The 27,647-nt window shown below is 44.8% G+C and overlaps 1 long non-coding RNA gene across 1 annotated transcript in view; it reads right to left on the bottom strand.

Annotated features, from left to right (window-relative positions):
- LOC111773187 (uncharacterized) overlaps positions 1-19,087 on the bottom strand; it is a 44,414-nt gene extending 25,327 nt beyond the window's left edge. The window contains exons 1-2 of the long non-coding RNA XR_002807452.2: positions 18,585-19,087; positions 12,050-12,182 (exon numbers count right to left, since the gene is read on the bottom strand). This is a non-coding gene — a long non-coding RNA (uncharacterized lncRNA). The remainder of the gene's footprint in view (positions 1-12,049; positions 12,183-18,584) is intronic.
- Between the last annotated feature and the right edge of the window lie 8,560 nt (positions 19,088-27,647).

Below are 27,647 nucleotides of genomic sequence, written 5' to 3'. Positions count from 1 at the left end.
TAAATAAAACATGTAAGTTACTTCAAAGTAAACTATAAATTGATAGTACAGGCAAATACACTGAAAAGAGGAAAATTGTTGAGGGGCCCCTAGACGGGAGATACAGATCTGGGCTGTCTCCAAAAACCCTTCTGCCTGGCTGAGTCCCTGGTCCTAGCCCCCTCCATCCTCGCTCTGACAGGGACACTTCTAGGCCCTTCTCCACTGTGCCCCAGAGGCAAGCAGAGCATGTGGTCCAATGGGTGTACTCAGCAAGCTGCTCCACCTTGCCACGCCCTCTGTGACATCCTGTTAGCAGTCCCTGCTCTGACTCAGCCTGTTTCTATCTCCAGGCCAGAGAAAAATGCTAAGTTATCTCCTTTCTTAAGCTAAGAATACAGTTCCCTAATATTGGACCCCAACCTTTCTAGAGCCAGGCACGGCCTGGGAATACCTTCCTCATATTCCCACAACTCTTCTCCTCCTATTTATTTATTTTGCCTTGTGCAAGCACCAGGCACACCTACAGCTGTGTTTCTGGATGCTGTCTCCATCCGGACTTTTGAGCACGTTTATTTACTGTCCTGAAGGTCCTGGTCTCTGGGGCAGGCCGCACACTCGAGAACAGCAGTCCTGGTTGTTAAAATCCGGAAACACTAGCACATCAGTTGATAAAGAGCAGCTTCCTGAGCCCCTTCAGGTGCCCCTCCTGCAGGACCCCAGGATCTCCCCACGATTCAGAATTAACCCCTGGCACAGAAAGCTCCAGCTGGCCCCTTTGTGAATGATTGGTGCTTGGGAAAGAAGTATTAAATATCTCAAACATGCCTCCCCATTCTGGTGTGCTCCCCAAATTGCACTGATCTCGTAAGCATTCTTTGAGCATTTACCGTCTGGCAGGCCTGGGGTGGGAGGACTCTGAGACAGGGGTCTGAGGCCTGATGGGAAGCCGTGTTGTGGAAACAGACATGGGTGAACAGTGTCCTGAGTGCAGATCCAAGGGACTGCCCTCATGGAGGCAGTTGGGGGGCCTCAGAGAAGCCTGGGTGCCAGTCAGAATGCAGCACGCCCCAAGGCACAGCCACCCCAGACATGTGACTCTTGGAAAGGCATCTCTGTGTGGCTATGAGGCTCTAGGTGGGGCTGACTTGGGGACAGTTCATCCAGCCTGGCCTCAGCCACACAGCCCAGGGGCACACAGCCTCCTGAAGCAGCTGCGTCCCAGGGGAAAGAGAGACAGGAGGATCACAGCACTGTCTTTCTTACCTGCTGAGACGGCACAGACAACACTCTTTAGCTCTTTTATTACATTTCTCCTTTTTTTATATTAAATCTCTGAGCATCTTAGACACCAGAGACTGGAAGTTTCCTAAGGTCATTTGGCCCAATCCTCCCCTGGAGGCTTCAACATTCTTTTTGACTCATCAATTTTACAAAATCACTAAGTATTTAAGGAAAAAAACCCTATCAGCATGCTTCTGGGCAATAACCTTTATGCCGCTGGTCACTTTCATAACTCTCCTATGTGAAGGTGGGGACCCCACCAATGGGGCTGTTCACCTGGAAATGCAAGCTCCTTGTGCCAGCCAAGTGACTGCATGTTCGGGGGAACCGCCCCAGCCTACAGGTTCAGGGCGTGGGCTCTGCTCCAGCCTCGCCTCCAACATGGGTCCCATGAGTGGCAGCATGTTAGCCAAGTGCAGACCCCGGCTGGGCAGTGACAAACTCCCCACCCTTCACCCTCAAAATCTCCTTCATAAAGGGTGGAAGCTGCAGAATTTTCCAAGTCTATAAAGGATGCCAGGAATCATTTCATTAGCCTCTCACAACAGCCTGCGTGCATGCAGTTCATTGCTTCGAAACGGGTTGCCAGGTTCCTCTTTCGACTGAAAATGCACACATACATTTCTACCCTTGTCAAAATGCTGTTCTACGCTCACATAGCTCATCCCTATTAAGTCCCTATTAATTGCATTTTCCATAAAGAGAGGAGCAGCATCAAGAAGGAGTGGTGTGTGGTGTCGGCAATGCCCGGGAACAGGTCTGTCTACTTCTTAACAAGCAACTTTGAGGACTGTTGATGGCTTAAGGACATCCCCATAATGGGCTAGACAGGGCCTAACTTCTGTTCCAAGGATTAAAACAAAGCAAAGCGAAACAAAACCGTGCACCGGCAGGAGACCAATTGTCTGTAATAATCATCCATTTCCTTTTTTGTTTTTGAGGAAGATTAGCCCTGAGCTAACATCTGCAGCCAATCTTCCTCTTTTTGCTGAGGAAGACTGGCCCTGAGCTAACATCCATGCCCATCTGCCTCTACTTTATATGTGGGACGTCTGCCACATCATGGCTTGACAAGGGGTGCTAGGTCTGTACCCGAGATCCAAACTGGAGAACCCCATGCTGCCAAAGTGGAATGTGCAAACTTAACTGTTGCGCCACCAGGCTGGCCCCCCAATAACCATCCATTTCTAGCCGGCATGGAAGAGGCCTTCAGGCAAACAAGAGCCCTATAAACAATCCACCAGCCGCCTAAAGCCCAAGACCATGATAATGAAAATTATTATTACCATTCTTATTAAAACAGTAACTTGCTTTTTATTTTTTTGTGAGGAAGATTAGCCCTGAGCTAACATCCCTGCCCATCTTCCTCTACTTTGTATGTGGGACGCCTGCCACAGCATGGCTTCATAAGCGGTATATACGTCTGCACCTAGGATCCAAACCTGAGAACCACAGGCCAGCAAAGCAGAGCGCCGAACTTAACCACTACATCACTGAGCTAGCCCCTAGTAACTTGCATTTTAATAGTACTTTGTACTATAAACAGACACCACCACAGACATTTAGAGAGAGTTTGCTGTGTGCCGGTGGCAGTCAAGACACCTGGAAGAAACTCACTCTTCTTGGGGAGAAGAGTGAACTCACAATTTGAAAACCATGTAATGGACCTAAGTATGGAGCAAAAAAGTTAAAACCTAACTTAACAAGGAGGTTAGAGGGCTGCCTGGAGGAGGCAGCTTCTCCATTGAACATGGACTGGATAAGCAGATATTTTCTAGGAAGAGTGCCCTAGGAGTAGGGAACAGAATGAACAAAGACCTGAAGGTGGGAACAGCGTGTTGCACTGGAGGAACTGCAAGCTATTCAGTGTGGCTGGAACTCAAGAGTTCCAGGACTTCGGCAGGAATACAGCTGCAGGGCAGGCTCAGAGCAGGCACTGAAGGATCTCCCGGGCTGCGAGGAAGAGTTTGGATTTTACCACAAGGCAATGGACATTATAGAAAGATTTTATTTATTGTGCACTTCATGTGTGTTTTTGTTTGTTTGCTTTTTTACCTGAGGAGGACTTGTGCTTTGGTTGAGTCTCAAAAATATTCAGACATTATCCCTTCAATGGCTTCTCAACTACTCCCTCAATCTCAGCTTCTGGAACTCCTGTATCAAGCCACTCGGCTTGGCATCCAAGTCCCTAAACTGGTTTTCCATATAGTTATTCTTTTATTTTTTTCCCCTAATATTTGCCTTGAGGTAACATCTGTTGCCAATCTTCCTCTTTTTGCTGAAGAAGAATCACTGTGAGCTAACATCTATGCCAGTCTTCCCCTATTTTGTATGTGAGCCGCCATCACAGTGTGGCGACTGACGAGTGGTGTAGTTCCATGCCCAGGAACCGAACCTGGGCCACTGAAGCAGAGCAAACTGAACTTAACCCTAGGCCACCAGGGCTGGCCTTCATATATTTATTCTTAATTCTTAGACAAAGAAGAAATTCTTCAATAAAGGAATACACTGGGCTTTGTTTTGGGAAAATTCCTCCGTATTAGTTTCAAAGCTTCTATTTGTCTCTTTGAGGATTTTCTTCATTTGACCTCTATGAGGCGTTACAGTTTTGATTTCCATGATGATGTTTTTAATTTGTAGGATGGCTAATTGGTCCTTTCTTATCTCTCTCTATCCTTGTCTCTTTTGATTTCATAACTGTTTCTTTCCGTGGATGTCATTCCTCTGTTTTCTCTTAAAGTATCCTATTATGGGTTGAATTGTGTTCCTCCAAAAGGACAGGTTGAAGTCCTAGCCCCCAGGACCTCAGAATATGACCTTATTTGGAAATAGGATTGTTGCAGACATAATGGGTTAAGATGAGGTCATCCAGGTGGGCCCCTAATCCCATATGACTGGTGTCCTTATAAAAAGGGGGAAATTTGGAAAGACAGACATGCACAGAGGGAAAATGACGTGAAGATGCAGGAATATGGCCATGTGACGATGGAGGCAGAGACTGGAGTGATGAATCTACAAGCCAAGGAATGCCAAGGACTGCTGGCAACACAGGAATCTAGGCGACAGACAGGGGAAGATTCTCCCTCAGAAAGACCAGCCCTGGTGTGGGGCTTCTGGCCTCCAGAACAGTGAGAGAATAAACTGCTGCTGCTTTAAGCCACCAAGGCTACCGTGCTTTGTTTCAGCCGCTGCAGGAAACTAACGCAAATCCTAAGCACCCCTTACTTCAGTGGACCTTCTCTATGGCTTTGTGGTGGCCTCGCCTCATGTGCGTTTTGGAATTCTGGTTTGCAGACTCATCTTGTGTGGGAGCACTTTCTCTCTCCCCTGCCCATCCTTCTCTGTCCGGCAGTTTGTGCTGTCCCAAACCAGCACCTTCCTCATTCCACCAGGCCTGAGACGGAACTAGAACTAGGTCTCAGGCTGGCACCCAGAACCCCTGCTCCACAGCGATGAAGACAGATTCCACCTCTGGCCAGCAGGAGGCGTGGCCCAGCCCTGGCCATGCAGCTGTACCCACTCCCTTCAGCATCTGGCAGCTCAACAGAAGCCCCCATGCCCAACAGTGGTAAGCAGCATGTCTTTTCAGCTTCCTCTTATGGGGACCCCACCTTGCCCAGGGTCCCAAAGGTGGGCTTGGCTCCTGTCCCCCGCTTGTCATGGGCTACCCTTTGCCCCGTCACGTGCCAGCTCCCTCTGAATCCAGATTTCAGCAGATTCACAGCTTCAGGCCCATGCATGACTTGTGTTTCCAAATCATTTCTGATCCGTGACAATGTCTGTCTTGCTTTGCAGAGCGGCTCTGCCTTTTCCATTTCTGAATATGCATATGGGGGCGGGGGAGGAGGGTGCTGAAATGCACTGGCGAGTTTTAAACAAGGAATAGAAAAATCAGCATTGTGGTTTTTTAAAGATTGCTCTGGCTACAGAGTGGACACAGCAGGGAAGGAGTGTGGGAGTGGAGGCTGCACAACAGCTCACACGGGTGAGGGCTGAGACTTGGAACAGGGTTGTAGAAGCGTTTCAGAGATCTCAAAGAACTGGCAGCTCTTGGTGATTCAGTGAGGAGGGGACAGCAAGGAGTAGGCAGGTCAGGAGTGCTGACCTGGCTGACAGATTTATAGTGAGAGGGAGGAGAAAACAAGGTGTGCAGCTTTGGGCAGGCAGAGGAAAGAAATACGGGAGGATCAGCTGGGGGCATGACAAGCTGAGGTGTCTGGAACATCTGTGATGAGCTAATAGGCAGTTGGAGACGACAATGCTGATGTGTGAGCTTGAACTTCACCACCTCCTCAAGGCTTTCCCTGACTTTCTGTGCTGGACACCATCAGATGACTCCTCCAGTGTCTTCCCTTGTCCACCTGCTCTGTGCTCGGGGCCTGAATGCATGCCTCCACCAATGGACAGCTGGCTTCCATTTTGTATTAGTCAGCTAAGGGGCTGCCAAAACAAGGACCACAGGCTGGTGGGCGTAAACAGCTGACATTTAATTTTCACAGTTCCAGAGGCTGGAAGTCTGAGATTAAGGTGCCTGCAGGGTTGGATCCTTCTGGAGCTTCTCTCCTTGGCTTGCAAATGGCCATCTTCTCCGTGTGTCCTTACACGGTCTTCTCTTTGTGTTGTCAGTGTCCTAATCAATTTTTAGATGGACACTCATTAGATTGGATTAGGAACCACCAACCTATATGACCACATTTTAACTTAATCATCTCTTTGAAGATCCTATCTCCAAGGACAGTCACTTCTGAGGTATTGGGGGTGAAGCCTTCAACATATGAATTTTAGGGGTCAGAGTTCAGCCCATAACACAGTTGGATCAGTCACTGGGAGGCATCAGCAGGAGATGGGCAGGAGGTCAGGCATGTATTCCCAGCTTCCCCCTGCCAGGCTGCAGCTGCTCAATAACCCTGTTTCTTGACCTACAGCGGAAGCTGCGTGAGGCGCCTCTCCGACAGCCTCAGCTCTCCCTGGGCTCTGGCAAGGCGACCCCCTCAGCTGGGTGAAGCAATAGCTCCCACTGTGGCCAGGCCCCAGGTGCTGCACTGCCCTTTGTCCACTCTGCCAACGCTGCCCACACCTCTGTGGTTTATCCCTTCATCAACCTGTATTGTGTTTCCCCTGAAATGTGCCCCGTTTCCTGCTTGAGTGATAACTGCCAACCCACTTTCAAATGTCCTGCTGCTCTAGGCTAATTTCTACACAAACCTTATAACCGGCTAAAATCTGTCACAAATCTGTGATCTCAGAGGAGCAGGCCCTCCTGGAAACCTCAGGGTACATCCCCTGTGGTGGACAGCATTTTCCAGAGACTGAGAGGTGGGTCTATGTGCCCTGCCTGAAATCTGGACCCACCTTCCCAGCAGCCCTGACCAGTGGAAATCGTGAACAGACTGACTTCCAAGTTCAGACATCCATAGGCAATAAAGCAGACCCTGACCTAAACATCACGCCTTATACAAAATGGACACTAAATGGATCATGGGCTTAAATGGAAATGTGAATCTATAAAACTTTTAGGAAAAAAAATCAGAGAAAATCGAGGCAAAGACTGTAACTAGGTAAAGACTTTTTAAAGTTGACACTGAAAGCACCACCCATAAAAGGAAAATCCAGAAGTTGTACCTAATTAAAATGTAAAGCATTTGCTCTGTGAAAGACACTATGAAGAGGATGAAAAGAAAAGCTATTGACTGGGAAGAATACTTGCAAACCACACACCTGACAGAGGAGTGGCATCTAGAATATATAAAGAACATTCACAATTCAACAAGACCAAAAAATTCAACTAGAAGATGCCAGAGACATGAAGGGACACTTCACCTAATGAGATATACAGATGACACATAAGCACATGAAAATGTTCCACATCATTAGCATTAGAGAAATGCAGATTAAGACTATGATGAGATACCACCACACACCTATGGTAAGCAGGAAAATAAAAAACAGTGTAATGCCAAATGCTGGAGAGAAGGCGGCAGGAATGTAAAACGGTGCAGCCACTCTGGAAAAGCGTTTGGCAGTTTCTTATAAAACTAAACATGCAACTACCAGACTAACCAGCAACCAAACTCCTGGGCACACTCCCCCAAGAAATGACAAGCTATGTTTATACAAAAGCCTCTAAACAAATGTTCACAGCAGCTTTATTTGTTTTTAACCTTTTTCTTTTTGAGGAAGAATAGTCCTGAGCTAACACCTGCTGCCAATCCTCCACTTTTTGCTGAGGAAGACTGGCCCTGAGCTAACATTCGTGCCCATCTTCTTCTACTTTATATGTGGGACGCCTGCCACAGCATGGCTTGACAAGCAGGGTGTAGGTCCGCACCTGGGATCTGAACCAGTGAACCCCAGGCCACTGAAGTAGAACATGTGAACTTAACCACTATGCCACCAGGCTGGCCCCCACAGCAGCTTTATTTGTAATACCAAAAACTGGAAACAACTCAGAGGCCCTTCAACAAACTGTGGTCCTTCCACGCCATAGAATGCTACTCAGCAGTAAGAAGGAATGATTTATTGACATACACAACAGCTTGGCTGGATCCCAAGGCCATTATCCAAAGTCAGGAGAGCCAATCCCAAAAGGTTACATACTACATGATTCTGTCTCTCTGCCTCTCTTTTTCTCTCTCTGTCTCCCTTTATCTCTCTGTTTCTCTGTCTCTGTCTCCCTCTGTCTCTGTTTCTCTCTCTTCTCCCCCTCTCTCTGTCTCTCTGTCTCCCTTTGTCTCTTTCTGTCTCTGTCTCTCTGTGTTTCCCTCTGTCTGTCTCTCTGTTTCTCCCTATCTCTCTCCCTTTGTCTCTGTCTCTCTGTCTCCCTCTGTCTGTCTCCCTTTATTTCTCTCTGTTTCTGTCTCTCTCTCTTCTCCCTCTCTCTGTCCATCTACCTCTGTCTCTGTCTTTCTGTCTCTTTCTGTCTCTCTTCTTCCCCTCTCTGTCTCTCTGTCTTTGTCTGTCTGTCTTGGGACCCTCACCCTAGGAATCTAGGCACCATGCTGTGAGGAAGCCCATGCCACATGGGGTGGGTGTTCTAGCCAACAGTCTCAGCTAGATCCCAAGATGACAACAGCATTGTCAGTGAGACACAGGAGTGGCAAAGCCTCCAGATGACCCAGTCCCAGCACTGAGTCACTCCAAGCCTTCGAGTCTTCCAGCTGGTGCCCCAGCTGTTGCAGAGCCATGGCTGTCCCGAGCCACAGAGCTGTGAGAGATAATAGAGGAAAACCACTGTTTTAAGCCACTAAGGTTTGGGAGCTTTGTTCCCCAGGCTGAGTCAGCCCTCCCTGCCCTCCTCTGAATCAGGCCTGCTGTCCCTGAGGCATCTCACATTCTGCTCCCCTGCTCACATCTGGCCTGCCACTCAGCTCCATCTCCTAGTGAACGCAGGTGGGAGGGCCGTGTGAGCAGCTGAACAAGTCTCCTTGCTTCCCTCCCAGCTGGAAGACTGTGCGCTCCCCATCCCCTTACAGACCTCAAGTGAAAAAGGTAAATCTCCATGTGAACATTCCTGTTCTTCGTGTGTGCTGCCGAGACTCCCTCCAGGAGGGAAGCAGCACAAACCATCTTGTCCACGTCCTTTGCCCTCCCCACCCCACCCAAAGTCCCGTGTTGGGCTCTGGGCCCCTCACTGGGAGGGGGGCAGGGGACCGAAGAGACCACCCTGGAAGAGCTGGAAAAGAGCAGCTGTTGGGGGCTTTGCCCATTGTCTCCCAGATGACGCAGGGGAGTCCCAGGCAGGGGAACAAGTGGTCTGGGGGCCCAGGCAGGGGTCTGCGTGGGGGTGACCCAGGGCAGCAGGCCCAGCCCAGAACCAAGATGGCTGTTCTCTCAGGCAGAGACACACAGGGATTGTTGAGGGGCTCCTGAGGGCTGCTGCAGACAGGACTCTGCCCTTGAGGCCTGTGCCGACCTGGGCCTAGAGAGCTTCCCAAGCCTGGAGGTCTGCGGATCACAGGCTGGCGTGTCAAGAACTTCAAAGGCAACCTCCTCTTGGTGCTGTAGAGATCTGTCGGCTTCTTGGGGACCCACAGAAATCTTAAAGGGTTTCATCAGAGAAAGACCCAGGAGATGTAAATAAACCCACCTCTTCCTTCATTAGAAGCGGAACAGCCTGCTATCTGCATACACATGGGATTTTAAAATATCATCTTTGCTGATCCACGAGGAGCGCCCACAGCAGCACAAAGGAGCCCACTCCACGATGGGTGGCCTCCTGTCAAGGCTGGCGGGTGGTAAGGGGCACTTGGCCAGCTGGATTATGCCTGCCTGGCCTGGGGCTTGGAGAAGGTGCTTTCCCTGTGAATCCTCCCTTGACTTCAGTCTGGAAACACTGTGCCTGGCCCTGTTTCCTGCAGACAGGCCCTCCTAGGCCAGCATTTACAGCCTGGCACTCCCCTCACTCATGCCAACTTCAGGGAGAAGCCGCAGAGACGTGACTTAGGAATCCACTTCCAGCAAGGCCACAGTGTCCCTGGGGCTTCAAATGCCACTGGAGAATAACCAGGGCACCCATGATGAAGCCACCCGAGTCAGGGGCACCTTGATAAGTACCCAATCAGGACCCTGAAGTCCTCACGACTGCATGAGGTAGTCACTAGGTGGAGCCCCATTTTATAGGTAAGGAGATGGAGGTTGAAAGAAGTGACCTGCCAGGCATGGGCTGGTGTCTGACACCCTGACCTGGTAGGGATCTGTATGGCCTTTCTACAGGTGGGCTTACTGAGGTCCAGAGAAGGCAGAAAAGAAGGTCAAGGCCACACAGCCTTGTGTGGCAGCAGTAGGAGCTGACAATCTGAGCGGCTGTTTGATGAACACGTTTGTCAATTTGGTGTCATGTCAAGGCCATGAGGGCCCAGCTTCTAAGCTTAGGCAAGCTGCCTAGGGGCTCACCACCCTATCTTCACTTTTACTCCCATTTTTACAAGAAGCAATTGAGGCTTAGAAGAGTTAAATAACACTGTCAAGTTAATACAACTATTAAAGTGGCAGAGACAAATTTGTCTATTCAAAACCTATGCTCTTAACCACTGCGCCATCCTACAAATTTGAAACTTATTATGAGCTCCAAAGTTTACAGAAGCATTCTGGGGCAGACTATTTCCTTGGCTTCAAAAGGCGAAAGAAACTCCTACCCTCTCAGCTTCTTTGACAATCATTTGTTTTCCACTGAGTCTGAGATCAAATGCTCGTGGGGGCAGACTCAGATTGAACCTCATTTGTAAATTGGAACAGTATCTTCTACCCTCTACCTCACATGCACATTGTGAGGATATAAGGAAATGATGTGCATGACAGAGCTCTGGAAACTATATAGCAATTTCTTTACAAATGTAAGGCATCAATGGGTTGTACTGCCTCCACTTATATCCTTACTCTTTGCTAGATACTGGAGTAAATGCATTATATACAATTGTTCCCTTAATCCTCACCATAATTCTGTGAAGCAGCATTGTAATCCCATTTTAAAGATGAGGAGACTGAGACTCAGAGTGTTTAACTTGCCCTGACTTGGGCAGTCAATAAGTGACTGAGCTGGAGTTATTACCTATTTATGCCTGGAACCCTAATGAGGGGATATTAACAATATATCTATATCTAGATCTATATATCTATCTACGAATGTTCACATAATATATACATGAAATTTATAGTATCGGCCCAATGTTTAGAGAGAAGCTGCTATTGGGAGATACTTTAGGACCCAAAAGATGACAGCTGACTGCACACATGGCTCAACAATGAGTCTTGAGAAGCAGGTAAAGTAGGCCAGTGGTTTCTCTGTGTTTATTAAATTGTGATTCTTGGAATCCCGTGTCAGGATAGAGTGCTTGATAAAAATGCAGATTCTTGAGCCTCTTCTCAGAGAACTGAGTGTGGTCCATGAACACACATTTTTAACAAGCTCTACAAGTGATTTTATTCAAATTAGAGTTTGAGATTGCATAAAGTAATGGGCACTCTGGCTCTATCCCTGGTTGTTTTTATTTACAGAATTTTTAAAGTTCCTCTTCTAAATGGAGGAAAAATAACTTCTCTGGAACAATAATGTTTTAATTTCATAATATGAATTATGAAAGAGTACATTAATGTAGCTCTTGTGTGTAAAATCTCCCAGCCAGGCAGCCAGGCATTCATAAATGTATTTTGTCCACCAACAGGCCATCAACTCCATTCTCATTTAAACATCAATTAAAAGAAAAGGTATAATTGGTCACAAGATTAATTTCCTCCAGGTAAGGAAGCACCAGCTAGTCATATGTGGGGGCCACTTGCTTGTTAATAGCTCCTTCTGTAAATAAATTACAAGATTAAACCACTGGATCTAAATGAACCATTACGCAAGTTGTTAGAAGCAAAGACTTTCGCTTTGAGCTGTATAAAGGTTTCTGAAATCATTTCTAATCCACAAGAGGAAAAGTTACTTTTCCTTAGAAGACTCATGGTATTTTATTCATATCAAAAACAGATTATAGAGACTTTTGTAGACTACTCATTCAACGTAATGGACTTTCATCAGTACTAAGTTTTTTCTAAAGAACACGGAAGTGATTCATTGCAAAGTAGCCTCAATGGAGTCTCACTTAAGAAAAATGTATCTCAAGGAAACCTCTGAACAGTGTCAAAAATATTAGATTAATAATATATTTATTAATAGAAGCTATTTTGGTAAATAGTTAGTAGGATTGGGGGGTGTTTTAAAAGGCACCCAGGATTTGTTCAATCAGGTGTGGTAAGACATACAGACATGAAAATGACTGTCATGAAGGAAGAAGTTTATACTCACAGATCCCTGGAAACAGGAGGCATGCCACTCCATGCAGTGCCACTCCATGCAAGGCGACTCCTGGAAGCACCAGGCTTGGCCAGGAGGCAGAGGAAGCAGGGGAAACTATGTGCAAGAGCCTTTTTGGTGGTTTCTGTGGGAAAAGCAAGGCAAAGCAGGATAAGCAGGCTTAAAATTGGTTAGTTTGAATAATTTCAGTGGACTCTGGAGTGTAGGGGCTGTTTCTAGTTGTCTGGTACCTGACCTTGGGGTGATTAAAGGAGGGAGATAGTGGCTTGCTCAGCATGTGATAGCTTAAAAAAGGAGAAGGTTGAGGGTATGGGCTCAGATTTCGCTCTGTTTGCATATGAAAGGAGCACTCTGGATATTTGCCAACTCTAGGAATTAGCTAATCCTAGGAAGGGGAGACCCTCCAGGGTCAGCAAGGCCCTAATATGTCAAGGCAACAGAAAATACAGAAAATAACAAACATGATTAATACAGAGGAAGTTCTTGTGAGGTTGCTATAAAACAGGACAGATTCTTAACTCATACGTTAGATGTACTTGTAGCATGTGTGGGTGGGTGGTTTCCTATATACCAGCACCATTCTGAGGTAATGTGTTAATGTTCTATCACTTCTCAAGGAGTTAAAGGGCACTTTTTAAAACAATAGCTTTACATTCCTAATACAATAAGTATTATAATGCGTTTTTCATTTAAAGCAAGAAAAACATTAAATTCTATAGCAACATTTGGCATCCAGGTTCATCTGTTCTGAAATTCTGTGTGGCCAAACAGAAGTAATAATTAGTTTTTTCCTTGGAACAGCAAAGACTTGAACATCATGAGTTAAGGACAGAGGAGACCTGAGAAAGCTGTAAACCTGAGGAAGTGCGCATCTCAACAGTTGCCACCATGGGCACGGAGGCAAGGGGTGAGCTAAGATTCCATTGGTTTCTGGATGAAAGGAAACCTCTCCCACACAGAGCTAAAGCTGTCCAAAGAACCTCTGAAAAAAGTGGAACTGGGTAAAGGGCCCAGCTGTGGAGTAGAAGGGATCAGAATGTAGACAAAAGGGACAGGAAGGAGGAGTCAGAGAAAGCATAGAAGGAGGCCTTTGAGCACAGCATTCCCCCATTTTCCAAATGTCCCCATCCAGTCAGAAAGGTGGTTTTCCTTTTACCTTCCTGGAACACTTATGATAGATCTTATGTTCCTTGGAAGTCTGGCTTCTAGTACCACAGAAACTTAGGAGGGTGACTGAAAGGCCTCAACATGAAGGGTAGCAGTGGTATAGCATGAGTTGTTTCAGCACTGGTAGTATGAACAAGGTTACCCACTTGGTTTATGTTTCCAATTTTATGCATTAAAAACCAACAACAACACAGTTGAATATCCTTGAGAGGAGTGTATTAGTTAGGACTCTTTAGGTTACAAGTGACAAATCCAATGCCAAATAGCTTAATCAGAAAACAAAGTCTTAGGGGTTTGCTGGCTTCAGGTACAGACAGACTCAAGGATTAGAATTGTCTTTTCCAAGTCTCACCCTACCAGAAGATGTGGAACTCTGGTAGGCCAGAGCACTCGTGCTTGGAAACCCCAAGGTGCTCACCAGATGAGGATGATCACTCCTGTAGGTTCTCCCGGGTAAGGACAAAGAGGCAGAATTTTGAAAGTTGACCAGAGAAACAAATTGCTTGGTGGACACTGGGATCATGAAATCAGGAAGCCCTGATTTTTCTTTTTAAGTTGTCTAATAACTATTTATTGGCCACCTAGTTTGTGTTAGTTACTGAGGACGTAGCAGAGAATAAACCAAGGACAGTCTTTGCCTTCAAGTTGCTCCAACTCTGGTAAAGGCTAATTGGACGTTAAAATGATAAGAACAGATCCTTTTTTTGATCTTAGCAAGGGGCAAAAACGATTATGGGGAAAGGGAGGGACTAGATAAGCTTCAGCCATAGGCATTCTGTGAGCCAGGCAATGACAGTGGGGGACCTGACAACATCTCTTGGACGAGTCTGCTGTTCCAGTGAAATTTTCTCTCTCTGCGAATGAACTTGGCTTCTCCATTGTTATAACACCCTTGTGTCTACAAGCCTTGATTTCAGGAAGATCATCCACAGGAATCAATGCCATTAACTCACTGTTGTAATTTGATAACTCAGTCAGCACTGCTAGACCCTGTGGAGAGCTTGCAGTGGAGGGTGAAGGAGATTCATGATCCAAAGACTGGTATGACAGAAGCACTCTTTTGTGAGAGATACGACGGCTAACAGTTGTGGCTACAGGACAAGAGGTGCCCTCAGCGTATGAGGCATATCAGTAAGGTGACTCTTCACAAGACTCTTAGGAATGCTAAAGATTATTTTTAAATGGTTTTCAGACATAAAATTGTGATAGTCACGTCACTTCTCTGTGCTTTGGCTTGCTCATCAGCAAAATAATTTCCTGGACGTCACTAAAAGCTCTGGGCTCCAAAATTTCATGATTCCAGGGAGGCTTCAGGGATGCAATGGAACTTGCATTCATTTGTAGCCAGAAGCTGTGGGTCAGAGAGTATCTTCTACCTGTTCGCTGCATCACTTCAGGCCAGTGGTTCTGAACTAGGGGTGATTTTGTCCCCCAGAGGACATCTGACAATGTCTGGAGACATGTTTGGTGTTACAGTTGGAAGAGGTGGTGCATCTAATGGGTGTATCCATGAATGTTGCTAAACATCGGGCAACACACAGGACACAGCCCTGCAACAAAAATCATCCAGCCCAATAATACTTAGGTTTGGAAACCCTGCTTTAGACCAGTCACTTTAATCTTGGCTTCTGCCTTTGTTGAATACTGTTTTTTGAGGATAGTAAATGAGATAGCTGTGACTGCACACTGTAAATGATAAAGCGTGGCAACATTTGTGGTCATAAATAAGAGTGTTGCCTTCACAGTGACAGCTTCAGAAAGGGAGGTCTGTAGGTGGGGCAAACAAAGGCAGCTGGGGCACAACAAGGAGGGCAGACCACTGAAATGTTGCCACCTGGGAGGTGTTACAACGTACAAAATACTGCTTCCTTGACCCTCTAGTTACTATCCACTTCCCCTCCTTTATTTGTGGCCTCTGGTGGAATTTCCTGGAAGGCACAGCAGACACTGACATCTCTGAGATCCTGTGCCTTAAAGTTAGAGAGATGAGTGTGAATCTTGCTTTACCATTTCTGTGTGACTTAACTTTTCTGGCACCCAGATTAAGATATGTATAATATTTCCTCCTTCATAAGGCTATCCTGAGGCTTCAAAGAAATATTACATGTTAAGCCAGAGCCTGCGATCACAGAATGAATGGATGCCTTCATCACTGTTATTTTCTGCACTCAGTGCTACATGGTCACTTTAAGCATTTTTCCTTTTTAATTTTCTGTCACTCATCTCTTTCTCCACCTGAGCAAAATTTCATCATGACTTTCTTATGAGCAAATCAGTACCTGTTATTCTTCTCTAGTTAAACCCAGGGAGATTAAGATACAAATAATAAAGTTTCAAACAAAGTTACATAAGCAATACAACAAAAATCCTACCTGCCTGCAAAAAAGGGGAAGTTATTATCTACAGGTTGCAGAATTTTGTCGCTTAAAAGGATCCTATAGCTCAGGGATTCCCTGCCCACTTTTACATCTCCTGAGGAGCTTTTAAAATACAAAATCTAGAACTCTATCTCAGTTCTTTTTTTTTTGAGGAAGATTAGCCCTGAGCTAACTACTGCCAGTACTCCTCTTTTTGCTGAGGAAGCCTGGCCCTGAGCTAACATCCATGCCCATCTTCCTCTACTTTATATGTGAGATGCCTACCACAGCATGGCGTGCCAAGTGGTGCCATGTCAGCACCTGGCATCCACACCGGCGAGTCCTGGGCTGCCAAGAAGCAGAACATGCGAACTTAACTGCTTCGCCACCGGGCCGGCCCCTATCTCAGTTCTTCTGAATCAGAATCTCTGGCATAAGGCCCAGAAGTATGCATTTCCTAAAAGCTCCCTTGGTTCTGAGATGTGTGGCCAGGTTTGGAGACCATTGGTCAGAACTTTACCAGAATGCCATTCAATTTCTTCCAACCCAGAAATTCTATTGTTCTTTGACATTCCCAAAGAAACAACACTGACAATAGTTGCTACTGGGGCTTGTACTATTTGTGGGGTTATATAGTCAAGGCCTAACTGTGACATTAACTTGTGGGATCGACTGGGAAATAAACCACCATATATAACATTCCTTACATGGAAAAAAGTTTGCAAAGTTCCAAATAATAAGCAAAAAATGTAAACTTCTGAAACAAGTTCTTGCTTTATCTTAGGGTTCAGGTAAAACTTAGAAGACTCAGATGATGCTTTCCAAAAAAAGTACAAACATTTTGAAAGGGTGATTGCGATTCATATTTTGCCCACGGGGGGGTCACGCAAATCAGTACTTCACAGTATTTTCTTGCGATAAATTTGTTTATGTATTTATTCCTAGCGCTTTTTTCTCCCTCCACAAATCCAGGTCATCTTCACAATTTATAACTTGAGTTAAAGAGGTCATTTTTCAAGTTGTCTTTATAAAGATAATTTCAGTCTGGTCTTGTTCTTCTAAACCTTTCATTACTATTCAAATTTTGATGTCTGTGGTAGATTAGAGTTCCTATTTTATTTTCAGAGATTTAATATACTTTCCCCAAACTCATTATTTTACAACTTAAGCATCTGAAACCAAGAGAGATGAGGTAATTTTATTCAGAATCAAAGTTAGTTGCTGATATTCCCAAACTTGAAAAACACGATTTTGGTTTCCTAAAATATCATATTGAAAACATGATGACAATTATTTTTAGTAAAATGTAAACAATGATAATAGCTCTCTTTTATTGTCTACCTATTCTGGGCCAAAATGTTATGGTACACGATTCTATTTAATCCCCCCCAAAGCAGCCTGGCAAGGCATATATCATCTTCATTGTCTGGCTGGGATGAGAAAGTTGAGTTCCAGATTTGTTAGTCTGTCACAACTACCACGTGACTTTAGTGAGAAGACCTGGCAGTTGATCCCAAGTCCCTCAGGAGCCAAAGTCCGCAAGCGTTCCTCTGTACCACAATGCTTTCCTCCCATTTGGCTTTGAAATGAGTTTCTACTCTGGGTATCATATTTATCATCTCAAATTTCTTCCTAAATTACATATTTTATTTCCAAAATAAATATTTACGAACATAAAACTCTATCTTAACAGGAAGCAGAGAATTAAAAATCACACAATCACCATGAAAGCTTCTGGTGATCTTCCTAAGGGAAAGAGAAGCTGTGGTTTGCAAGAGCTCATGCAGGGACCCCTTACCAGCAGTTTGCGGGTCTCTGGACCACAGGAGGGTGGGGAAGGCACTGGGATGGCAGAGCACAAAAATAAGCATTTGAAATCCCTTCATGAGCAAGTGTAATTGGAATAATTTGGGTTCATTGAATAATCTATAACATTCCCTTTATAAACGCCTTGTCCAGCCACTAAAAAGTCAGAAGAAGCCATGCAACTTTGCCACCACTAGATGACAGCGTTGGCTATGAAATGGAATTGCCCACTCTCAAGAGAACTCTAATGTTAATCAAGAGATTAAACACATGACTCCTGACAAGGAACTTGTGTTTTCCTTGGAAGAGACAAGACCTTTGTGAATAGCTACAGAATGTCACAAGAGTGTGCATTCATTTGTGACTAGTTGCAAATACGAAGGGTAGAGGTAACAGGGGCTATAAGATCTGAGAGAGAGAAGTAAATGTAAACCGGAGCGCACCGGGAAGCTTCCACAGATGTGGGACCCAGATGTGGGACTTTGCTCACCGTTATTTCTTCTCTCATCACTATGGGAGATTGTAAACGTCATTGCTTCTCTACTCTGTGTTTCTGATGATCCCGTGGGTGGCTGGATGTAGTGGGGTGTTCTAATGGGTGAGTAAGCAACGGCCAGGGTAGGAAGAGAGCAGGATCATTCCAGGGAGGAGGAATGACACGAGCACAAGCATGGAGGTGGAAATAAATACAGAGTTCAGATGAAGTGGAAGATTCATTTGGGGAAGAGTGGGAGCAGGCTGCGTAGGACACACATAGTATAGGAGCAGAAATGACAAAGAGGAGCCTTGGAACTCACCCTCCCTTCTAAATTTGCCTCTAAAAGAATGCCACTGTAGGAAGATGAACTGATTGGGTACTGGGGTCAGGTACTTATCTCGCTCTCTTGTAAACCATCATCTGAGCTTTCTTCCCTGTGTAATTCCTGTATCCTGGTCCTTTCGTCATTTTTCATGTTCCCTCCCCATCAAATCTCGATCTGGAGACCGCAGAGACACCCCCACCCCCACCCCCGCACTCAACAGAGAACTGGCTCCTGTTTGCCTTCAGATAGAGCAGGGGCTTCTGCTTCTGCTCTGATTCTGCCCCAAAGACCTGCTTTCCTCTGGTTGGCCGTTTTTAAAATAACCTGAATTTGTACTCGAGATGTTCAGCCAGTTTGTTTCCCTTAAAAACAAGTCAAAGCTCATGCTTTCACCTCAGTGAGAGAACGTCAGCCAACAAAGGCTGCTTCTCTCTTCCAGTCGTCGGAACAGCTGAGCGGCTGTTTCAGGGGTTTTCTCTTTTGCCCAAACGCCACCTAATAAAGTTCTGAAAGGCTGAAGAAAAAAGACCTTTCAGACTTCTAGGCCTTCAACGAGGTGCCCTGAGGAGAGCGCAGGATGGCGCCCAGGGGTGGCGAAGGGGGCTCCTCCTGGGTCCCACTTGGCACGGGGCAGTCCGCATCCCTGTCCAGCCGCTGATGTCGCCGGGTCGAAGCAGCTGGAGTCCACGGTCGCGAGGCCACCGGCCTCTCGGCGTTTCTCCAGCCTGTCAGCTTCCGGCCAGCCCACGCCAGCATCTGTCGTCAGGCAGAGAAGCCACAAAGGTGCTTGCTGCCAAGGACCAAGATGACGCAGAAACCGAAGAGGAAGACGACCTGCCGGTGGCGGAGGTCCACGGCCGGGGCCTTGTGGTGACCGCGGGAGCCTGGCTCCTCTCAGCCGCGTGGGCGTCAAGATCCGGGTCCTCCTGCCGGCGGCCGCTCGCTTCCGGCGGCCGCTTTCCCGCCAGCGCCGCCGCGGCCCCGGGCCTGGGCGAGGCGGACTCCTCCACCGCGGTGCGGGGGATGGAAGGAGCCGGAGAGGAGGTGCAGGTGAGGGGAACGTGCGTCGCTAACCCCGCTGGTGTCCGACTGCCAGGCTCTGGCAGAAGGCGAGCAGGGTCGACAGGAAAACGACGGCGCGGCTCTCACTCCGTTTCCCTGGGCGGAAATTCTGTGAGCCTGACTGGACTGAACTTCAGGATCTAGAGGCTCCCAGCTGGTTCATGGCTTCTCCTCGTCCTTAGGACAGATGTCCCCCAGTGTCACCCAGTCCCACACTTGCAAACATCTCACTCCTTGAGCTCACCCTGCTCCGTGCTGTGAGGCCCTGCTCATTTTGTTCTCTCTGCCTGGACTCCCTCCGTCCCCTTCCCCTTCTCAGCCCGGACTGCGCCGCGTGTTAGCTGAGACTCGGTCTTCAGCCCCCGCCCCACCGTCAGGGCCTCAGAGAAGCCTTCCCCACGCGTAGTCAGGTTCCTTATAATATGCTCTCCTAGGTGCTTTTCCCTCATAGCATTTTCCCTTCTCAGTTATATCCAATATGTGTGTGACTATTTGATTAATTTCTGTTCCTCCGACTAAAATGTAAATTCCTTGGTAACAGGGCCCATGCCTGCGTTTGCTCACGGTTATTTCTTCTCTCATCACTATGGGAGATTGTAAACGTCATTGCTTCTCTACTCTGTGTTTCTGATGATCCCGTGGGTGGCTGGGTGTGGTGGGGTGAGGTGTTAAGAAGCTGAAAATTCAGAGATAAATTCTTTAAGATAGGAGCGCTCTAATCGTTTTAGCTTCATTCCGAGGTGCCGGAGAACAGGAACTGTACATTTTATTAGCATCACGTGCAGTACTGAGCCACTTGCACTCTGGGCCCTTGTAGGATATGGAAACAACAGGGTCTTCCAGTTGCACTGTTACAAATAAATGGCATGGGGCTATGATTGCTGTACCCAGTTTGTGAGACGAAGCTAAAAGCATTCAAGCCATTCTGAGAACATTTCTACAAACCATAAGACCCTTCCTGAAATCACTCTGCACAGTCATTAGGGCTTCTTGGTCAAGGCATATAGATTATTGCCTAGAGAAATAAAGCCATCATGGCAGTCTGGAACAAATGGCTTGAAATGGTCTTTTAGTTGCAAGAATGAAATTCAAGCCTTTGGACACAATTTTTAGCTCAGTCTTTGTTGCAGACGGTTCGTGAATGTGTTGTTTTCTGTGTGGCCAAGAGAACACAACAAGCATTTTGTGCAGTGATGACCGAATTTCCCTGTGGCCAGCCTACTGTGTGGGTAAGTCGTGTTGATGCCTTGTGAATGATTTCAATTCTTTTCTTGGCTTTGTGCTGGTAACCCCCTCCTAGTAAGCAGTGAGTCAGTTAATGATCTCATGTGGCTAATAGTGTGATTAGATCAGGAAAGACAGCATTGTTATGGGAGGTGGCTATTTGTATTTTATATTGTTCTTTCGGGTTTAGAGTGGTGTCAGATTGTATATTTAGAAAATGATTACACCCATATTTCCAAATCCACATTCTCTTCTAAAACCTTGCCATACACCCCTCAAGGGTTGAGGGCTTTGCTTCTCTTTCTGAAATTGGGTGGCATTTTGTGGCTGTCTTGGCAAAGAGAATGTGGGGAAAGTGACACTGTGATTTACAAGGTTAGATAAAAAATGTGACAAGACTTCCACCTGGTTTACTCTCTCTCTGGATGCTCACCCTTGCAATCAAGCTACCATGTTGTGAGGAAGCTCAAGCCACACCCAGGAGTAGGTTTATGAACCCACAGACCCAGCTAAGGTCTCAGCCTACTGCCATTATCAACTCACATATGAGTGAGCCTTCAGTTGATTCTAGCCCCACCTTTGAGCTCTCCCAGATGATGCCGGGTAGAGCAGAGATGAGGGTTCCCAACAAAGCCCTGTCCAAATTGCAGGTTCATAAGCAAAATAACTGCAAATAACTGTTCCAAGACGCTAAGTTTTCAGGTGGCTTGTTACACAGCGCTAGATAACTGGAGAAATAGTCCTAAACAGGGAGCAAACCATTCTGTTTCAGCTTGCCTCTGTGCTTTTGTTGATGTTCTTTCTTGGGACCTAAATACTGTTTCTTTTCCTCCTTTCCTGTTCCTTTCACTTGTATAACTTTCCTGCTTATCCTTCTTGAATCAACTCAGGTGTTAATCTCTTTAGGAAGTCTTCCGTAATCCTTAGTCAAACGCCTCTGCTTTGTATGTGAATCTCAAGAACAGTCCTAGCGACATGCACTATCAGGATCCATTTGAGTATCTGATGTCTAAACCGGTTGGTGATTCATCTTTGTATTATTCATCTCTGTATGATTAGTCTTTGTACACCCCGGTACTAACATAGTGCCTGGCTCCACCATCTACTACCTGGATGAACTTAGGTAGGTTAATAAATGTATCCAAGATTCCCTTTCCTTATCTGTGAGAGGAGATAAAAGCTTCAACTCAGTGTTTTGTGAGGGTTAGAGGATAAAGTCATCTAAGGTGCTGGCACATAGTAAGTGCTACGTAAATGTAGCTATAACAATTGTTAGAGTAACCTCAAAATAGCAGGAAACTACCAGCATTCCAGAAGGCATATCCAACACACAATATTTTGAGATACATTAGTCAGAGTTCTTGACCCCACTTTCCTGCTCCTCCACTGGGCGGCTTGGATCCCATTTCCCTTCTGCCCAATATAATTTTATTTATCCACTGCCTGCAGAGGGAGGGCAAATATAGATTAGAAAGGGGACGTCAGTTGGATTGATGGATGGATTTTGAAACTCATAGCAGAAACAAAAGTCTTGAAAGCCAAGTGCTTGAGACAGATAAGGTACTTTACAATTCAAAAGCTTGGCTTTGGATATCAGAGTCCAAAGTCCTGAGGATAACAAGGCAGAGAGATTGTGCCAAAATCAACAGAATGTATGATGAGGTAAGAGTTAATGAGAGACCCAAATCCTGCCCTGTGTCTCCTCACTCCCACCTCCCAAACAGAAGGGAATTGGTGCATGATATCCCAGGGTACCGAAGTGTAGCCAGGGGAGACTGGAAGCGTGTCAGAAGCTCCCTGGTTATCGTGGTGCTGGCATAGCAGACCAGCCTGAGCTAATAGCTCTGAGGACCTCCTCACGGAGTCCTGAGTACCCCAGAGGTGAGAGAAAGGATCCAGTAGAGGTGCAGAGTGTTGAAAGAGATCCAGTGGCTTGAAGGAACTTGGGGCCAAACTAGGAAGACATGGAGTGTGTGTTGGTAGGGATGATGGCTAGAGGCCATTATGATCAGTGTCTACCAGCCCATGACAGTAAGCACCTATTGAAGAGATTTACAGCTCAGCTGACACCAGACACTGTAATAGTTCCTTTTTTTCTTTTTTTGGTATGATTAGTGTAAATTCCCAGGTATGGGTAATTTGAATACATCCTATTTAGGCAGAGACTCCTTTTTTCTTCAATTACTCCTGCTTTTAGAACAGAAGGAGTCTTTTAGTCTTCAAGGGAATGGACAGCCTGGCATGTCCAGACTATTGCAGCAGTACCCTTCTGCAAGCTCAGTGGATTTAGGGCCATCTATTGACCATTTCCTGTTGACAGCGCTTCCAACAGCAGGAATCTCTTCAATGTGTTTCCCAGTAGTCTCAGCCAGCTCCTCCCCAAGAAGCCAGTGCACAGGCTTTTGTGGAGGCCAGCGGAAATATCCCTCTCCTGGAGACATGCAGCCCTGTTAGGACTTGCAGCTCTCAGCAACATGGCTCTTCTTATCGCTGTAATCTGGAAAAGCACATGCTGTTCTCAATGATCTTGGCAACAGGCTTTATTAGAGAATTTTGTGGAAATTGTTTTTTCCAGTTATAGCTAAACCATCAGGGTCAAATTCTATTTTGCACTCAAGATCCACTGATGAATACTGTCGTAAAACCTGCAATATCCAGAGATAAAGTGCTCTAAACTCTGAATCGTGTGCAATTCTGGAGCAAAGCACAGTAAGGGCAGCAGACTAGGGGAGCAGTTCTAAGAGGGGTATTTATCAGATTGCCTAGGTTCTTGTCCTAGCTCCAGTAGGTACTAGCTCTTAGGCCCAGAAATGTATTCTACTTCTCTATTCTTCACTTTTCTTTTCTGTAAAATAAAAAATTTAATCTCCTTGTGAGATTAAATGAGAAATGCATACAAAGCACAGAGCCTGGCATTTTGTGAACTCTCAATAAATGCGGGCTGTTATTATCATGTTTATTTTTTTCCCATCATTTGTGGTGGCAGAAAATGTTGGTTGCCTACCCTACGGACATTTCCTGCTGCTCCATCTTCCTTGTAATCTGAGCATTGATTTTGTGTGTTTATCTGGGAGCCACATGCTGATAAACATTGACTGAAAACTTGCTCACTAATAGGTGGCTCCCCTCTATTTCTCAGTGCAAAGGGGATGGCACCGCACCACCTGCTTTAAGGTAGGCATGGCCATGTGACTTGCTGTGGCCTATGAAATATGAGAGATGATGCTGGTCACCTCAACCAGTGACACACTAGATGATGAAAGTCCCAAGAGAGGACAATGGGTGCAGAAACCCCTGCCAAAATATGGTAGAAATGTAGCATGAATGAAAAATAAACTTTCCAGCTTCACGCCATTGAAGTGATTGAAATTGGTTGTCATCTGTTACCATTGCTTTATTTAGCTCATCTCAGTTGGTATAAAAGAGGCAACTCCATAAAACCTATTTCTTTCTTTGATGCTATTTTGTACAGTATCCTTTTGTTATTTAAATTTTTTTCTTTTCATTTTATTTTCAGAAATTATTTTCACTAGGATCAACTGTTTTTTATGCAAATTCCCCAAATTTATTAGTTCATAGTTGTTTTGTTTATATCATATTGCACTGATTTTAACTTTTGCCATTGTGAGTTTTCTTTTGTGGCTGTTCTTTCTAACAAGCTCAATTTGATTGTGTCAAAATTTGTAGCTATAAATTCCAATAGGAAGAATGTGAATCTTCTTTAATTTTCTAATGAATAATAAAGTTTTCTTTGCAAGGGAGCAGTACGTAGAACAAACTCTAGGACTAAATTGACAGGTTCCAGACCTGCCTCTGCCATTGCCTGCTATGTCTCTGGGATGTTACTTAACTTCTTCCTGTTTCTCTGCTCTCAGCTATAAAAAGGGGTAATATTTACATCTAACTCATAGGATATTTTGTAACATTTTATGATAATTCTATGATTAATCCTATGGGAGGATTAATAAATTAATTTTTTTTTAAACACTCTTAGAATAGTGCTAAGCTTATAAACCTATGTAAGTATTTTTAAGTGAATAAGTTGTACAGGCTTAACTGCTATCAATTTACTTTTTATAGTTTATTTGTACAAAGTATAATTCTTGCTGTGTTCTTGTGACTATAAATTCTATCAGCAAGATATAGGTTTTTGTCAGTTTTTAATTTATAAAACATTTTATCATGACTAGAATATGTCGATTATTTTTACTAGTAATATTTATTATAAATTATTTAAAATCTTATATGTAAATTTTAGCTAAGTCATGAGAAAACTATAATAATTCTTTACAAATATTTTAGCACTATTCTGTGTTCAAGATTGGCTTCCTGCATTGCAAGTATAATTTTCTGTATACTTTGAATCACTTTGTACTCTGGGTCTTGTTGAAGCAAAAAGCAAGCAGCAGAGTCAAATGTTAGGTCAAATAGCACTGGGGTCAAAACGGCGGACTAGAAAGAGTAGGATCAAGAATTCCTACTTCTTTTTCTTCACATATGTGAGCATCTTCTACACATTCGTTCTGTCATTGTTTAGTTGTCCAACAGATGGTAAATGAGTGTCTGCTACATGCCAGCCACTGTTCTAGGCACTGGAGATACAGCAGCAAACAAAAGACAGAGCGTTTGCCCCATGGAACTTGCAAGGGCGGGGGTGGATTTAAGTGGGTGGAAATAGACCAAAGCAAATAAATCAATGCATATATAAACAAATAAATATGTAGAGGTAATAAGTGCTCTGGAGAGAAATAAAGCGGAGTGGGGAAGATGAGCAGTGCCTGGGTGGGAAACAGAGCAGGCAAGAGAGCAAGCTGAATGTGTATATGGAAGAAGAGTGCTTCAGATGGAGGGACAGCTCAAAGATCCTGAGATGGGAGATTGCTTGGTTCCTCTAAGATAGACCAGTGATATGTAGGACCTAGTAATTCATTGTTTGACTTTCATTCTGCATGAAATGGGAAGATAATGGATGTTTTCAGGCAGAGGAGTGACAATATCTGAGTGAATGGACTATGGAGCTAGACTGCCTCAATTGAGTCTTGGCTCCTTGACCTGTCATCAACTGGGTGACTTTGGGCAAGTTATTTTTTTCTTTGTGACTCTGTTTTCTTACCTGTAAAATGGGATGATCATGGTACCTGCTACATGAGATTAGAATGAGGATCAAATAATTAATATTTGTAAATTGCTTTGAATGGTTCTTGACACATTTTCAATGCTATAGAAATGTTTGCTACGTAAATAAAGGTATTTTGAAAAATACCACTTTGACTGTGGTATGGATAATTTATCATGTGCATGTCTGTTACATGGAAAATGCTCTGTGACTAACATTCAACTACATTGTTATTTAAATGTGGATTGTGTTCTGATTCATGAGTATCAAAGACAGAATTAAGAGGATATAAAGCACTGTGTGGAAAGAAGGATGAATTTGGAATGAGAAGACCTAAACTTCTGATGTTGCTTTTTCAATGAGGTTCTAACTTATCTAAAGTCATCTAATTGGGCCATGTTTGGGTTCTGTGGTTTTCATATTTAGAATTTAATTTAGATAATATAAGGTCTTCTTTCAATAAATTATTTGAAATTGAGCAGTGTCTTCGCTTTTTCCCTTCTTGGGGAATATTGTGGCAGTGGACCTGGGGAGGTCGGGTGCCATAGTAACATCCAGATGAATATGGGGGCACCTGGGAAGATGTCTAGGTTGGTGGCCTGCTTTCCCAGGGAGCGCACTTAGGACACCCTACACATTTGCCCTGTTACACATCCTGATTCAGAGCCAAAATGCAGCATTAGCAGAGGAAGTTTTCTAGATATATGAACTTGAGGGAGAGGCTCCTAGTTCCTCATAGCCTACACTGGCATGCAAGGGATTCAGAGGGAATGAGGGAGTGAGGGGGTCTTCATGAATCCTATGTATGCATGTATGTGCATGTGAATGTATGTGTATAACTTGTATATTCTTTTAGGCTAGAAGGTATTTAATACTTTTGGTTGGAAAAGTTAATGTTTTTCTCTTGTTATCTAGCAGCATATGGCTTGAGAACAAGATGAAATCAGTTATAGGACAGAATGAATCTACATTTTCTTTGCATATGCTCTTTTAAAAGAAAAGTTTGCTGGACATCTCCATATGTAGCCACTTTAATTTATATTACTTTACTTGTCTTCCTGGTTGAAATAGTGATTACATAAGATAAGTTTTTGTTTGTTTGTTTGTTTTTTGGTTTATTTGTGTGAAAGGGAGCTGGATATTAGTTTACTTGTAAATCTCAAAAAACATTTTCAACCACCTCAGAGAGTGTAGATATGTAACATATTTAAAGAGTCTTATTGTGGTAAGTACTGAAACAGGAATTTGTGGAGCCTGTAAATTAGTGGCAGAAGATGATGTAAATATATATGTATACATATATACACACATACACACATATAATATATGTCTATACTTGAACCTAAACATTTTGCTTACATCTACTCCTCCCGAATGTATCTACCTTAGAAAGCATTGATTCATAAGTTTTTAGGGTCAGTCAACTTTTTGAGAATCTGATAAAAGCTAAGGACGCTAGGGGCCGGCCCGGTGGCGCAGCGGTTAAGTTCGCACGTTCCGCTTCTCGGCGGCCCGGGGTTCGCTGGTTCGGATCCCGGGTGCGGACATGGCACTGCTTGGCAGCCATGCTGTGGTAGGCGTCCCACGTATAAACTAGAGGAAGATGGGCACGGATGTTAGCTCAGAGCCAGGCTTCCTCAGCAAAAAGAGGAGGACTGGCAGTAGTTAGCTGAGGGCTAATCTTCCTCCAAAAAAAAAAAAAAAAAAAAGCTAAGGACTCTATTTGTGAAAAGAAACATACCCACCAAATTATTCATACATTTTTAGTTATACTCTGAAATGCAGCCATATATTCACATGACACCCTTCTAGCCCCTGTAAACAAACTATTGCCAGTTCGCTTCTTAGTCTTGTGTACTTTTTGACACTATGTTCACTGACTCATATTTGTATCTGTTTTGCCACAAGTTTAAGTACCAGAGATGTTTTTTTGTCAGTAATGCTGAGGAATGTTTATTTTTTAGGAAGTTCACTGGAGTCTACCCCTTACTTGATGCTTATCACCCTATATTCTACTTGCTATTCAAATGTCTGTCTCCTCTTCTAAACCATAA

This window comes from Equus caballus, chromosome 4 (genome assembly GCF_041296265.1).
Source record: "Equus caballus isolate H_3958 breed thoroughbred chromosome 4, TB-T2T, whole genome shotgun sequence".
NCBI lineage: Eukaryota > Metazoa > Chordata > Mammalia > Perissodactyla > Equidae > Equus > Equus caballus.
Note: the sequence above shows the minus strand (reverse complement) of the source record. Positions and strands in the feature narration are given on the sequence as shown.